Source organism: Gorilla gorilla, chromosome 2 (genome assembly GCF_029281585.2).
Source record: "Gorilla gorilla gorilla isolate KB3781 chromosome 2, NHGRI_mGorGor1-v2.1_pri, whole genome shotgun sequence".
Lineage (NCBI taxonomy): Eukaryota > Metazoa > Chordata > Mammalia > Primates > Hominidae > Gorilla > Gorilla gorilla.
The window spans coordinates 145,936,996-145,950,670 of NC_086017.1; positions in this window are offsets into that span (position 1 = coordinate 145,936,996).

Consider the following 13,675-nt stretch of genomic DNA (forward strand, 5'->3'; position numbering starts at 1 on the left):
AGGTGGCCTGTAGTCGCTGGAGAGGGCAAGGAAACAGATTCTCCCCTAGAGCCTTCAGAAGGAATGCAGCTCTGCTTACACCTTGATTTTAGACTTCTGACTCTAGAACTGTTCAGTAACAAATCCGAGTTGTTTTAAGCCACTAAGCGTGTGTTAATTTGTTCCTGTGGCAACAGGAGACTAATACAGTCTCTGACACTATGCCTCATTATAAGATTAGACCTTTGAGACTAGACCTGTGACTTTTTAGGAATCAGGGCCTTCATTTGCTAGCTCATTGGCATTTCTGCATAAACTGGTCCTGTCTTACCTTTGTCTCTGGCGTCATCACCCATTGGATTTTCCTGGCAACAGAAACCTTGCTCTTGTCTTTGGCCACCTACAGAAGACTAATCTAGCATCCCAACTATGGGTAATTCATCCAAGTGAGCAGGAAACAGGCAGGCCCTGACTTTGACCTGTAGCACCTGGATTTTGAAACTCAAAACCAGCAAAGCCTGGCTTGTAGAGCTATGGCGTGGAAAGAACCTGGCTAAAGTGGTGGCTGCTATTGGAGAAAGGAAAAAACAAGTTTTTCTGCTAAGGGGCAGGGGTCTCTGGCAGTGATGTGTAGGCATGAAAGACTTCTGGGACTAGCAACCCTTAAAGAGGAAATATGACCACAATTGCTGCATGTACTGGTATTGATAGCAATGATGACAATAACTGTAATCTTAAAAGAAGAAGAAGAGTAACAAATATTTTTATTGTGTTTGCAATGTGCCTGGAACTCTTTTAAGCATTTTGCACATACTTTTAAATCTTCACAATAGCCTATAAGATGTTTGCTCTTCTTATCCCTGTTTTGCAGATGAAAAACCAGAGCACAGAGAGGTTAAGTAATTGCCTAAAAAACAGCATTAGAACCCGTGTTTAGGTTAGTCTGATTCTAAGGAGTGTGCTCTTGAATCAAATGTGAAAATATTCGTCTGTGTCATCACAGATACCAGAGCACTTTCTTATATGTGGTTTCATTTTGCTACACAGTGCAGCAGGAAGGGACCTTTATCTCCATTCTTCAGATAAAGAAAATGAGGTCAAGTGATGAGGTCCAGGGAAAAGTCAGCACTATCATCCCTGTTAAATGTCTGTGTGGTGTATCCACAGACAGCATGGTCACAAGCTAGTGTTATGGGGAAGTAAATGTGGTAGAAGAAAGGGTTACCATTTATTGAGCAACTCCTATGTGTCCCCCAGTGATGGTGTTAATGCACTATCCCTTGCATACTCAGTCCTCATGACAATGACATGATGCTGGGACCAGAGAGGTTAAGAAACTTGTTTCAGGTTACATAGCTATAATAGTTGGTGGCCACACCAAAGCTACAAACATTCACGTGCTCTTGGCTTGAGAGAAGCTTCATTATAGCACAAGGCAAATAGCTTTCTCACCACTACTTGCAGATCTTAGGGAGACTGCTGTCCTGGGGCACCTCCGGACTTGGAGGGCACCTCTGCAGGTCCTAAGGGCTCAGGCTTGCTTAGTACCTCAGTGCCCACAGAGCACTTCCCCTGACCTCCCCACTCAATTGTCACACTAGGACTCTTTCAGGTATTCAGAGTTAATCCTCTGGTATGACTAAAACATGTTGCTCAAAAGACATTTGTTAAAAAAAAAAAAAAAAAAAGGCTGAGGAATCTTTTTTGCTGTTAGATGATATATTCTAGGACAAAAGCACGTCAGCTTTGTGTCTGAGGAAGAACCTGGAAGCAATTTCCATTGTCACTGGGGTGATTCCTCTGCACATCCACTGTTCTATTTCATTTAAATGCTCAGATGCCCCTACTCCCTGAGCCTGCAAGCTTCCCTTGGCCAGCTACCAAGCTCTGCCCATTTGTTCTCCCAACATGGTCCCCTAATTAAATCTTCAGGGTTTTTAATTTTCATGCACATGAATATGTAAAATGAAGGAGCCTGGGAGAGAACCTGGTGTGGAACAAGGCCTGCTGCAGCTCAGAGGGCAAGGTCAGGACTCGGACTCCCTCCAGGAGAAAGGCATGCGTGGAGCCCCGGACACCGACTTGGCATTGTGCAGCCCTCGGTCTGAGCATTCAGGGAGGATGTCTCTGAGCAGGTGTCCCCTGGCCTCACCTGAAAGCCGAGGGAAGAAAAACTCATTTTATCCAGGAGAGTAAGGAGGAAAATTATTGTTTTTGCTGACATGGCCAACAGCAAAGGCACTGCCTCCACTCTCCACCCTGGGCAATGAGGAGTGAGAGTGCACTGGGATGGCTCTATGACAGCTTTTTCAGCACTCTGTCCACCTAGCCCTGGTACAGTACTTCAGATTTGTCTAGGAAATTCACAACAAAATTTGTAAATCAATCTCTCTCTCTCTCCCCCCTGAATGTCAATCTCAAGAGAGGAGAGCCCTTCACTTCTCCTCCTCTGTCTCTCAAGTGGATAGGCTGCTGGGGAGGTTTGTCTGAAGCCTCCAGCCACTAAACCTGAAAGCAAACAGAACCTTAAGGATTTTCTTTCCACCTTTTACCCACAACACTGGACTTCATTTACTCTAGCTGCCCCTTCTTCTTCCTGCAGGAGCAAAAACTTTCAGCAGTTCTTATCCTGAGATTTAACAGAGTCACCACATTTTGTAGCTTGTTGGGCAGAATGAGAGGTAAGAAACCTTGACATCAATCCCTCAGCTATATATAGTGTCTGATGTGTGAGACCAGCAGACACATCAATGCCAGCACAGTGAAGGTCTTTGCCTACATGATGATTAATATGGCCATGAAGATAGGCCTAGACTATAGGTTCAGACTCTAAAATATCAGTCAGCCGAAAGGTAGTCAGCCTGAGAGAGGAAAAGTGCGTGCCTTCCTAGTGGGCCACCCTGGAATGGGCTTCGCTGAGGGTGAATATTGTATGAAGCGTGAGAATTTCTCCCCTTCACTGTGGAAATGTACCATTTTCTGGGGCGGTGTATCAGGTAACATTGCACTTTCATCCCCTAGATGCCAAAAGTGCATGTGAGTGGGGCTGGGGGACATTATGGGTTGAATTGTACCCTCTAAAATTCGTATGTTGAAGTCCTAACATCTGGTACTTCAGAACATGACCGTATTTCAGGATAGGTCTTTACAAAGGTATTCAAGTTAAAATGAATTCACTAGTAAAAGTCCTACTCCAATACGACTGCTGTCCTCATAAGAAGGGGAAATTTGGACACACAGATCTGCAGAGAGGGAAGACTACACAAGGGCATAGGGAGAAGACAGCCATTTGCAAGTCAAGGAGAGAGGCCTGAAACAGTCCTCTCAATTCCCACCTATGAGGGAATTGAACACTATTTTTTAAAAGTAATCAGCAAAACTCATTAAAAATCGTGGCTTCTCTGTGGTTCAGGGCTATGTTATGGAATGTCGAATCTGCTTTTCTCTTATGAAACAGGATGCAGGACAGGCCAGCACTATATAATCTAATACTTTCCTCACAGGAGAAACCAGCCCCACTAACACCTCGATTTCAGATGTCTAGCCTCCAGAACTGCCAGACAAATTTCTGTTGGTTAAGCTACCCACTTTGTGGCACTTTGTTACAGCAGTTCTGGCAAATGAATACCAGGGACTCCTTTAGCCAAAAGCCCCCACAGAAACAAAAAACAACAAAACAAACGAACGAAAAACCAAACACACCTCTAGCTAAAATTTCATGACTTGATGAATAAGTAGAGAGGAAAAGTTTCTTCCAGGGGACCCAGAAAGCTCATCATTCAACTTCTAGGGCCTGCGATGGTAACACTTCTAACTGTGAATAAGAAGGCAGAGACAGTTTGCCAAACCAAATCAGAGGGCAGGAGTAGTGGCATCATTATTTTTTTTTTCTCTCTCTCTTTTTTAATTATACTTTAAGTTTTAGGGTACATATGCATAACGTGCAGGTTAGTTACATATGTATACATGTGCTCTGTTGGTGTGCTGCACCCAATAACTCGTCATTTAACATTAGGTATATCTCCAAACGCTATCCCTCCCCGCTCCCTCCACCCCACAACAGGCCCCAGTGTGTGATGTTCCCCTTCCTGTGTCCATGTATTCTCATTGTTCAATTCCCACCTGTGAGGGAATTGAACATTATTTTTTAAAAGTAATCAGCCAAACTCATTAAAAATCGTGGCTTGTCTGTGGTTCAGGGCTATGTTATGGAATGTCGAATCTGCTTTTCTCTTATGAAATAGGATTCAGGACAGGCCAGCACTATATAATCTAAGAGGCAGGAGAAGATCAGTACATCTCACATTTATTAGGTGCCTATAAGGGATAAACACTTTTTTATCTTGTTTAATTCCCCAGGCAACCCTGCCCAGTACATGTTTCCATCCTTGATTTAAGATATCATGGAGAATCAGAGGGCTTGAGTAACTCATCCAAGTTTACCCAGTTCGCTGTTTTGGAGGAATATTCCTCCAATGCACGTATTCTTTCCAGGACCATAAATTTCCTCCAGATCAAGGGTCTTCATTAGATATCTGAGATGTTGACCTTGGTGTCCCCCACTCTGACCTTTGGCCTGATTTAGGATAAGCACTTCTTTTAAATAACTTATTTCTTAGTGATTCAGTGAATGCTCTTCAGGCTCCACGTGGCAATTCTGCTTTTAGTGGAGCCTCTCCACTACTCACTGCTCATTTCCCAGCATACCACCTCAAAGGGCAGAAGGAGGAGCAGCAAGTACTGTGGATTGATGCCTCCCCTTTATACTCCCTGGGTCATAAGGATAGCCCAAGGCTAGCTTTGTTTACTGGGTAGAATATATTCTGTTGGCGTGAAGAATTTCTGAGAGCAAACTGTACAAGACATGGGCAATTTAGAAGCATATGGTAGAACTATAGGCTGTAGCTCGTCATGGTTTAGCAAACAAGTTTAGTTTCGTATTTCCAGTTTGCCTCAATGCCAAGTAGCTACATGAGTCCTCACATTCCTAGTCTTTAAAGAAAATGAGTACTTTCTGTTGGGATTTTGGGAACCAGCTCCCAAGTTCAGGTTGGGTTTGCCCTTTCCAAAGCCTTCCGAGGCATTCTTGTTCTGCTCCCACTGGACTTCAGCCCCAGGGTCCTTTTATCCTGGCTTTATAGAGAATATGTGACAATAGACAGTTCCTTGCCTCACAGTGTAGCACTAACTTGTGTTTTTCTCCCAGGTTTAATTTTTTTTCAAATAATTCTGACCCTTGTTGTGGGTTCCCATCCTGTCGTAGCCCCTCCCCTGAAGACCTGAGACACCTGTATTCACGCGGTCATCAGTTCTGCTGCATTTGCCTCTCACACCCAGCTGATGTTTCATTGATCAAAATGGGGCAGTACATAGACCTTGGAAAGAGCTTGCTCACTGGACCCTGCCGGTGACTTGACACCTTCCCCATCGCAATGCTTCTTATGCTAGTCACCAAATTAACTTTCGGCTCATCTGGTTTTCCCTATTGTCACTTTTCAATTTTGTCTTCAAATTATTCACCTGACAGAGTAATTGTCTCTCCTCCAAACTCTCATCTGCAGTGACATCTTCATCCTTGGAGCTCTGTTTTATAAATATCCATGATTTGGAGAATAAACTCAGCTTGACTACTTTGAGGTTACAGCCCCCAGGAGAGTAAACCATCCCCAAGACCTCTGTTAGCATACTCCTAGCAGTTTTCACATATCATTGACTTCACCAATACCAGAGAGTCCTATTACTTTCAGAATCCTTTAACGTTTTCACTCCTTTGAGGTCTCATTATATGATAGTACAGTGGTTCTCAAACTTGGAGGAGCATCAGAACCACCTGGAGGGTTTATTAAAACCTGATAGCTAGGCCCCACCCCCAAAGTTTCTGATACTGCAGGTCAGGGTAGGGCCTGATAATTTGCATTTCTAAGAGGTTCTCAGATGATGTCGATGTTGCTGGTTCAAGAATCATACTTTGGGAATGACCATGATAATGTATGTATAAGGTATTCATATTCTGCTTAATTAGAATGTAGGCTAATGTCCCAATAAGACAAATGATCAAATTCACGGTGTTCATTCATTCATTTGGTAAATACTTACTCATCACCTGTTGAGCACTGACCAGGCCTTGGGGATGAGGTGGTAAACAGATGGACTTGATTGCTGTCCTTACACAGGAGAAGACAGAGCAGCTATGAGGATACAACAGACCAAGAGGCACCCCAGGAGAAGCACAGGCTGCTCCTGAAGCCCAGGGCAGGGGCCCCAACACATCTGTGAGTGAGTGAATAAGGGGGAAGGGAGGAGGCATGTAGGGTCTCCTGGAGGAAGTGCCTCTATGCTAGATATTGAGACAGAGTAGGAGAGAACCAGATGAAGTGAGGGAGAAGTGTATTCCAGGTGAAGGGGAGAGCATGTGTACAGATCTGGCAGGACTTTGTCATGGTGTCATATGGAAACTGGAAGGAGTTCAGTACTTAGTGGGGAGAGAGTCTGTGTGAGAGAGGAGTAGGGGGCGTAAGGAGAGACTGGAGGCTGGGGTTGGCCATGGTAGCTGGTGAGGCTAGGCAGTGGTTCTCCAAGTTGTCCTTTGGCCAGAAGCATCAGCATCACCTGAGAATGAGTTGGAAATGTAACTCTGGGGGTGAGGCCCAATCCGTGTTTTAAGAAGCCCTCTAGGTAGGGCCAGAAAAGACATACTGGGGCATCTGGATTTGATCCTACAGTGCCCGCAGCACAGAATCAGTTTCCAGTAAACACAGGGAGCGTTGTTTCTTCATTGAAGGCATTGTATTTACAGGGGTCAGAGATGAAGGCATTAGCTGAGCCTGACTCCTCATGATTTCCAAATATATTTATCAACACAACAGAATAAACTCAATCAACTTGTGTGGGAAGAAGGAGGGTGCTCTGGTAGTGAAAAGTTCTGGACAGCTGAGGTGGAGCTTGAACATGCTCATACTGTGAATGTATTTGGGCACAGGGCCTTGCCATTTACTTTAATGTTAGGATCTACCTCTCCCCGCAGCTTTCATCTTCTGATAGCTCTGATGGTAGAGGGTCAACGCTGCAGATGTGTATAGCCCTCCAGGATTCAGCAGTCTCTGTGGCTGTGAGTCAGGTATTGCTCTGCCTTTTTCTGTGCCCAGTTCTGGTGCCTGCTTTCTGATTTGGGAACCTTCCTCAGATTCTTAGGACCCTGCTTTACCCCTGGCAGTACTTTCCTGCCTCCTCCAACATGAGCCCTTGCCCAGTGCCTGGGACAGCAGCTTATGGCCAGGCCTCTCTGGTGCTGCCTGCCTGTCAACCTGGATCTTTGGTCAGGGCTACCTTGTAGGGACTTGTACTATTCTTGTACTAGGAAGGTTCCTATCCACCTGCCTGCCCACTTTCTCCTAGTGGAGGGCTGACAGAAAGAATTGGGCTATGAACATAGGAACTGGAGAAGCACAGCCATGGTGTAAGGAGAGTGAGGCCGGAACAGTCACAAGGTTTGTGCAGTCCACAACAAGGGCAGACAAATCACATGTAAGCGGAGGGTGCTGGTCAGAGGAGAGGGGAGGGCAGATGGAGCAGGCTCCAAGGAAAAGAGGAGCAATGAAGAAGAAACCTGTACTCATTGTTTCTTTGCTCCTGGTAGCCTTTAAGTTTCAGTTTGCCCATGACCTGGCACCCACATTTCACTCCAAGAGCTCTGAACCCCCCTGACCAACCCTGTTTTTAACAACTGGCTTGAGAGGTTCCTGTAGCTCCTCAGTGGGACTCTCTCTGTCACTGGTTGTGTGCTTGGGATTGATTAAATTTGTACAGAGGCTACATAGCCACTTGGATACTCACCCCACCCACACAGACCAGGCTTTGCTCTGAAGGGGGATCTGGTCTGCACTCCAGCCCTCCCACTTGGCTTCATCTTGCTACCTGGTACCCTCTGGGCTGAGCTGTGGAGAGACGCTGGCTGTTGGCCTGTGCACATTGGAGTGATTTGGCCTTTCAAACCAATGCATTAAGAAATGGGCCACTAGGTGCCCAGGTCCAAGGCTGTTGACATAGACAAGCTTTGTGCAATGTGGCTAGCATTTTAACGCAGGTGGTTACCTTCCTCTTTTCCAAAGAAAGAGGCCTCAAATGGAGGCTGAATTACCTTCCCCCTTCAACTAAAAGACTGTTTCAATTGGTTAATATTATAGACATTTACAATCAGGCTGGAGGGTTTTGGGGAAATGGAAAGTAAGTGTTCTGGCCTTCCACGCTCCACACTTTAGCCCAAATCAAGATTCCAGACTAGCAGGTCTCATTTTATGGGCATGTGACCTGGAAAGTCTCATAGAGCTCTGCACTCACAAACATCCTATGCTCTGCCATTTTAAAATTCTGAATCGCCGTTTTGCAAGGAGCCCTACATTTTCATTTTGCAATGGGCCTTGTAGGTGAAGTAGCAAGTCCTGCAGATGGGGTCCTAGTCTGGCCTTTTCCTGACTCCCACACTGATTATTCCAAGGTAACTTCAGATGCACAAATCTGGGTCTGGTTACTCTGGGTTCTTGCTGAGGGCTTTGTTTTTTGAAAGCAAACATTTTTGAGTGTCTATGCTGTGCCAGGTGCCATGCTCTGTTCAGGGAGCTCTTCCTTTAATGGAGGAGATAGGTGCAGAACTGGATTGTCAAAATTCAGGGGCAGCTATTCTGACCTAGCTACATAGAGAGAAGAGCCTTCCTGAAGAAGAAGACACCGAGTTGAGTGATGGATGATTATTGATCAGTCAAATAAAACTAGGGGAAAGTATTCTAGGCAGAGAGACAGCCAGAGCAAAAAGCTGAGGACGTAGAGTGTCAGAGTGTGCTCTGGGAGTTTCACACACATGAGGAGGACACAGCGTGAGGCCAGGAGTGACCGGAGATGAGGCTAGAGGGACCAATGGGGTCCAGGTCACAGGGCTTTTATACACTCAAGGAAAGTGGAATCGGAAGCATCAAATGGGGAGCCACAAAAGGCTCAGAAATAGGCAGGGACATGATCAGATTTGCATATTGGACAGATTCCTCCAGTGGCTGTGTATGGGAATGGACTAAAGGCAGTGAGCCTGGAGCGTATCTGTAACATGTGACTCCATTATTGGGATTATCTTTAGCCAGCCAGCACCGAATTTTTCAGGAACAAGGACCTCATTTGTCCTGCTGCAGACTTTGCCTACAGATTTGAATTTCCCAATCTCTGTTTTAAAGTTACTGGAGCTCTAATTAAGGCCATGAAAGGCTTTAACTGTGACCAGAGGCATTTTTCCTTCTCTTCCTCTTCATGATGCCAGAAGCACTGAGAACCTTCTACCTTCTCAGTCAGCATTGGCATACCTTCTCAAGTCTGGGCTGGTCCAGGCATGGGAAACACTGGGATTTCAGATGTCCAAGTACCAACTACTTGTATGGCTGACTCTAAAAAGGAGTGTCTTCTCCAAGTGCCTGCTCACTGGAAAGCACTACTAAATAAGCAGGGTGGTGTGGTAGGCAGAAGTATAAAAATGTCTTTTAACATTCTATCCCCTGGTTATCCAATGAAACACTAATCTAGACACTGCTGTCGAGGGCCTTTGAAGACACAATTAAGATTGCTAATCATTGGGCTGTAAGATACGGAGACTATCCAGACTTGGCCGGGTGGGCCCAGTGTAATCACATGAGCTCCTCCATAGCAGAAGAGGGGTCAAAAGAGCTTCAAGCATGAGAAGGCTTTGATATGCTGTTGCTGGTTCTCTCTGGGATCAGAGAGAAGTTTCTAGGAGCTAACAGGAGCACTCCAGCTGACATCTAGCAAGGAAACAGGGAACTCAGCCCTATAACCTGAAGGAACCGGTCAGGCCAGGGAGCTTGGACTTAGAGACTCACAAAGTAGAAGCGCTTTGGGTGGCTCTGTGGTGAAAGAAGTGTGATTTTTTTTTGTGAGCTCCAAATAGGCAAGAGAACACATTCTTAATTGACTGTATGTCTCAAGAGACGCAGGTACTGAGCCACTCGGTGATTCTGAATATGGTCCGGGACCATGAGGATCAGCATTACCTGGGAATCTGTAAAACAGCAAATTCTTGGGCCCCACCTCAGACCTACTGAATCAGAATGTGTGGTGGAGGCAGAATTGTGTTTAAACAAGGCCCCCCAACCCCAGGTAACTCTGGTGATCATTCCTGTTTGAGGGCCACTGGTGTAATTCTAGCACAGTGAGTCTCAACCTTGACCACACATTCAGGTCACCTGGGAAGTTCTCATAGTAACAGCTGCCTAAGACTGCATGTGAAACCAATTTACTTAAAATTTCTGGGGCGAGGCTTGGATATTTGTAATTTTTAAACAGTTCCACAGGGACTCCAATATCCACTGAAAATTACTGGCCAGGTGCCTTGCACATAATTGAAGTTGATAAATATTTCCTGTCTGGATGGATGGTTAATAATTACTCTGAAAACTCCTTGATGTTAGTGATTGTTCTCTCATTGGAGTAACCCCAAGGCCTAACCCTAAGAGGCCCCAGGAAGCTGTATGCACTGCAGGAGAGACCAGCCTTTTGGAAGATTACAGCCTTAGTCCTGGTTGTCATCTTACCTCTAAGCCCTATTCTGATATCTAATCTGGCCTACTTATGCTTACCTCGAAAGGGCAGAAATGACATACAGGTGTATATCAAGGGCCTATGGCTATTTATCGTCCCTCTCATATCATGTGCTAGGCCTAAGGGCAAGGAAGGTAAATAGGCTAATTTCTGAGACTGGGGGATCTCTATCAGGCCAGCTCCTGTATCATGCCCAGAGCTTTCTCCCTGTCATTGCATTGGTGTGCAGCACTGGCACATCAAGTCTACTTTTCTTCTCTTGGGATGCTTCCTCCATTAAGCTAAGCTGCCAGCAAGGGCGTGGTGGTCTTTGTCTTTGTGGTCCAAATGGCCAGGCTTCTCCAGAGGGTGGAAAACAGAGGCCCAGATTATGGTTCTGAGATCTGGCTGCCCACTGAAATCTCTTGGGAAGAGGGTAACAATTCCTACTACTGTTTCCCATCCAGACTCTAATTCAGGACATTCAATAGCAGAACTCTCAAATCTATGTTTTTAATAGAACCCCCAGGTGATTCTGAGGTAGCCAGTCCATGAGAGTCTGTGGATCACTGAATCCTAGCATACTTTTTCTAGTTATGCTTTTTCTAGGAAAAGAAGTCTTGAGGTTGTTAAGCTATCATTAGCATAAGGATTGCACAAATAATTTAGCGTAAAAATTAAAGAAATGTAAACACTTTGGAACAGCTACAATTCTATTTCTGTTTTTTTCCCCACTCACTTGATTCTATTCTCAGGATTTGGTGGTGTTTCTTATATGAATCTCTGATTTCACAATTTAACTTGTTTCTCCTTGTGATTTTGAAACATTAAGCTAGTTTAAGCTAGTTTGTTGTCAAATACCATTCAAAATGCTTTTACTTTTTTTTTATTCCCTAGCCACAATCATCGCTTACCTGTGTTGTAGTTGATGAGGGGTGAGATAACTTGATCTCCCTACTCACAGTATCTTTGCTTTCCCCCTCTGAGATTCCACCTTCTTCTTGTCAAGTGGCAAAGGAAAAATATAAATGGATAAGTAATAGTATCATCAGGCCCACTCCTGAGTTCTCCTCTTGGGTCTGTTTTGCCTTAATCACTAGTGCATATGCTGACTAGCTTCAAAGTCTTTCAAAGTTACAGCTTGTGTTGATGCTAATTTGGAAAACAATGATAAGATTTATACAACAAATACTTTTCTCCCGATTCCCTTAGCAACCGTCTCCAAATTTGACAGGAAATTTCAATCCATGTTGTCAGGAAGGTAACCTTAAGAATACATTTGAACGAAGTCAAGGAGGGTAATTGACATCCTTACTTCCATTCTGGGGTGCTGAGACCTTCCCTCACTGGAATAAGGTTCTCAGTGCAGGGCAACTCAGACTCCTGCTTTCTCTCCATCCACTTTGCTGGCTTCCTGAATACAGTGAAGAGAGTCTTTTCTGTCCTTTCTCTAGGCTGAGTGGGGGTAGAAGGACTGAAAGGACTAGCAAAAACCATGGAATACTATGCAGCCATAAAAAAGGATGAGTTCATATCCTTTGCAGGGACATGGATGAAGCTAGAAACCATCATTCTCAGCAAACTAACACAAGAACAGAAAACCAAAGACTACATGTTCTCACTCATAAGTGTCAGTTGAACAATGGGAACACATGGGCACTTGGAGGAGCATCAGAACCACCTGGAGGATTTATTAAAACCTGATAGCTAGGCCCCACCCCCAAAGTTTCTGATACAGCAGGTCAGGGTGGGGCCTGATAATTTGCATTCCTAAGAGGTTCCCAGATGATGTTGATGTTGCTGGTTCAAGAATCATACTTTGAGAATGACCAGGATAGTGTATGTATAAGGTATTCATACACTGGGTCCTGTCAGTGGGTGGTGGGTTAGGGGAGGGATAGCATTAGGAGAAATTCCTAATGTAGATGGGTTGATGGGTGCAGCAAACCACCACGGCACGTGTATACCTATGTAACAAACCCACACCTGCACGTTGTGCATATGTATCTCAGAAGTTAAAGTATATTTTTTTTAAAAAAGGAAAAAGCACCCACACAATAAAACAAAATGTAAAATAAAAAAAAGAAGTCCATGCCCATCTTCATTCTCAGAGGGTACTAACTAGATCATAATTTTCTAACTGCTGTCCACTGACCCTTGAGAAATAACCAGATTATTCTTAAGAGATATTCTTAAAGCCATATATGTATTCTGTATCCCCGGCTTGGGGTAAAAATTGCCATGGATGAGGGGTTAGTTACAAACAAGCAGGTAAGATCAAGTTGCACACATCTTCATGCTGGAAACTAGATCCTGCTGCCCAGAGTGGGTGGGATTAAAGCAGACACAGGCAGGCTGAGCAGCAGCAACCCAGCCAGGCGTGTCTGAAATGTCAGTCTTGGCTGCCCCATTGCCCTCTCCCTTGGAGGCACCGTGGGCATTATCTTCTTTTCATGCCAGGAGAGGAGGTGGATGGGAGAAACCTGACCCTTTAATGCCAGACACCCCGTGCAGCTGATGCAGGGCTGGATTCTCTTGCCAGACTTGGCTGGCCTCCCTCTCTGTTCAAGGCAGCATTAAGAAGATTGATTTCTGTTAGCTGGCCATAATGGGAGACTATAATGGCTGCGAGGGAGACACTTGGCTTGTGGACACCTTGTACAGGTGCCAGTCGCTTTGGGGGTGAGCCAGGCAAGGCTTCTTGCTTTTTGGTTTGATCTTCTCACCTCCCCTCCCCTCTTCTCCTCCATTTTCTCTTCCCTTTCTCCTCTTCATTATCTCCCTCTTGGTCTAGAAATGCTCCATGTATCTAGGACTCAGACCCCTGTGGCTTTGGATCCAGTGTGCTCTCTCATTAGATATTCCCATTTGTCTCTGCCAACTGCACATGTGGGAGGAGCCTCTGCCACACCCCAGAGTAGGGGCCTCCCCACACATTCCCAGTGACATTCCAAGATGGCCTTCAGGCTTGCAGGACAAGCCTGCAAGCTTTTCCTTATGGAGTTTGACTGCTCCCAAGAGGAAGCAGAGAGTTTGGCTGCCACAGGAGCTGAAGGCGGGTTCCCAGGAGCTCAACTTGACTGTGATTCAGTTTATGCCACTTGTAGACCTTTGGGGCAAGGAG